Consider the following 1763-nt stretch of genomic DNA (forward strand, 5'->3'; position numbering starts at 1 on the left):
GCTGAGGCCATTGAGGCAGGGGCTAGCATACGGAGGTGGATGCATCTAGGCCCTTAATTGAGGGAGCTGGGTTTGCTGACCGATGGGTGCTGGAAGTGAATATTTGCACCGCAGCTGAAAGCAGAGGGGCACATCCTTTGCCATTTATTAGCTGCCCCCCACCCCCAGGACCAGCAAAGACCTCTGTAACATGCGCTACTGGAACAGCTCTATCCCCACAGCAAGTGTACAGAGAGCCAAAGTATGACCCTTGGGTACATCCCAGCTACATTTAGAGACCATCTCAAGAGCAGCTTTGATCCACTGAACACCAATGGCCAAAAAGCTGAAGGAAGAAACAGCCTTTATAAGACGAGAAAGAAAGAAAAAAATCAAAGCAAGTGTCAGAAGAGACACTACAATGGAATGTGCAAAAACCTGGAATAAGTAAACCAAAACGGAAGAGCACCCACAATAAATCTCAAGCTGGAAAAAGGAAGAAAAACTCAGTTGGAAACTTGAAGGATCCAGAGTAAAATACTGGATGATTCAAGAAGCTTCAAAAAGAGAGGGAAGAAAGAAAACGAGTCGCTAAACCAACAGACAGGGTCAGCATCAAGCATTTCTAGAGGGAGCAGAAGATGAAGAACAAAGTGCAACAGGGACTTGCTCAAGTTGTGTTTCTGTGCTGAGGAACTGCATCTCATCTAAAGGCCTGGCTGTGGCTACTCAGTAGCACAATGAAGTGCTTGATGACAGTTAGTTAATTGTGCCCGCCTGGCCGATAATCACATGTGGGGCTAATTGAGAACAGTGAGAACAAACAAAAGTAAACAAGAACAACTAATTCATGAAATAAATAAATCAAATGACCAAAAATTATAGACTTAGACCTTGGTTCCAGGAAAGTTTCTGTACCTACAGTAATAAAGGGCCCATTTAACTTCGGTGACCCCATCAGGAACAAAATGCCTCACAACAACGGAAATACGTGCTGACCGTGAGGACATGTGTCGTTAGATTATTGTAATGCACAAAATCAAAATTCACAACCATTGAGTCGATTTGGACTCATGCAACCTTGCAGAGCAGAGTGGCTCTGTCCCCTGTGGATTTTCAAGACTATACATTTTACCCGTGGAGAAAGGCTCATCTTTCTCAGATCAATACACAAAAGGAACTAAGGATAAATAAAATAATTCCTGGATGCTGTAATTGAGGATTAAAAAGGAAAGGACATCCCCATATAAAGTTGTGAGAGGACATTAAATCTGGGCCTGCAGCAGTGTAACAGCCAAGAGGGGTGGTCAGGGGCGGGGAGGGGTGTGCACAATGTGACAGAAAACTCAGGCCACATTAAACTCAATCTCTGAGGTGAGGTTTAGTTGAGAGGTCTCCAAGTGGGGTTCCGGTACATTCCCAGGGGAAAGGTCCAGTATCAGCAGAGATTGGGAGACAAACCTCGGGAGCTGTGTTATAGCCTAAATTCTGAGCAGCCTGGTTTCCCAAGGGCTATGGACGACGGCTATGATTCGGAATCGCTGTTGAAGTGATTGAAGTGAGTGAGTTTCTACAGACAGCTTTAAACCATTGGTGGAGTCCCCACATAGATTAAGCCTTCTCAATTCTAATCATTAACCAAGGACATAGATAACTTTTTTGGCCAGCAGAGGATTTTAAGAAGTGCATTACTGTGGGAGGGGGGAGTGGGGAGGGAGGGGAAAAATGAGGACCTAATGTCGGGGGTTTAAATGGAGAGAAAATGTTTTGAGAAATGATGTACA

General features: G+C 44.6%; 1 protein-coding gene across 4 annotated transcripts in view; it reads right to left on the reverse strand.

The window, feature by feature from the left end:
* The window catches only part of LOC123521755 (zinc finger protein 883-like), a 56201-nt gene that overhangs the window by 51953 nt on the left and 2485 nt on the right, over nt 1-1763 (reverse strand). The window lies entirely within an intron of this gene.

Source organism: Echinops telfairi, unplaced genomic scaffold (assembly GCF_000313985.2).
Source record: "Echinops telfairi isolate 266 unplaced genomic scaffold, ASM31398v2 ScPeMD7_56;HRSCAF=191, whole genome shotgun sequence".
Classification (NCBI taxonomy): Eukaryota; Metazoa; Chordata; class Mammalia; order Afrosoricida; family Tenrecidae; genus Echinops; species Echinops telfairi.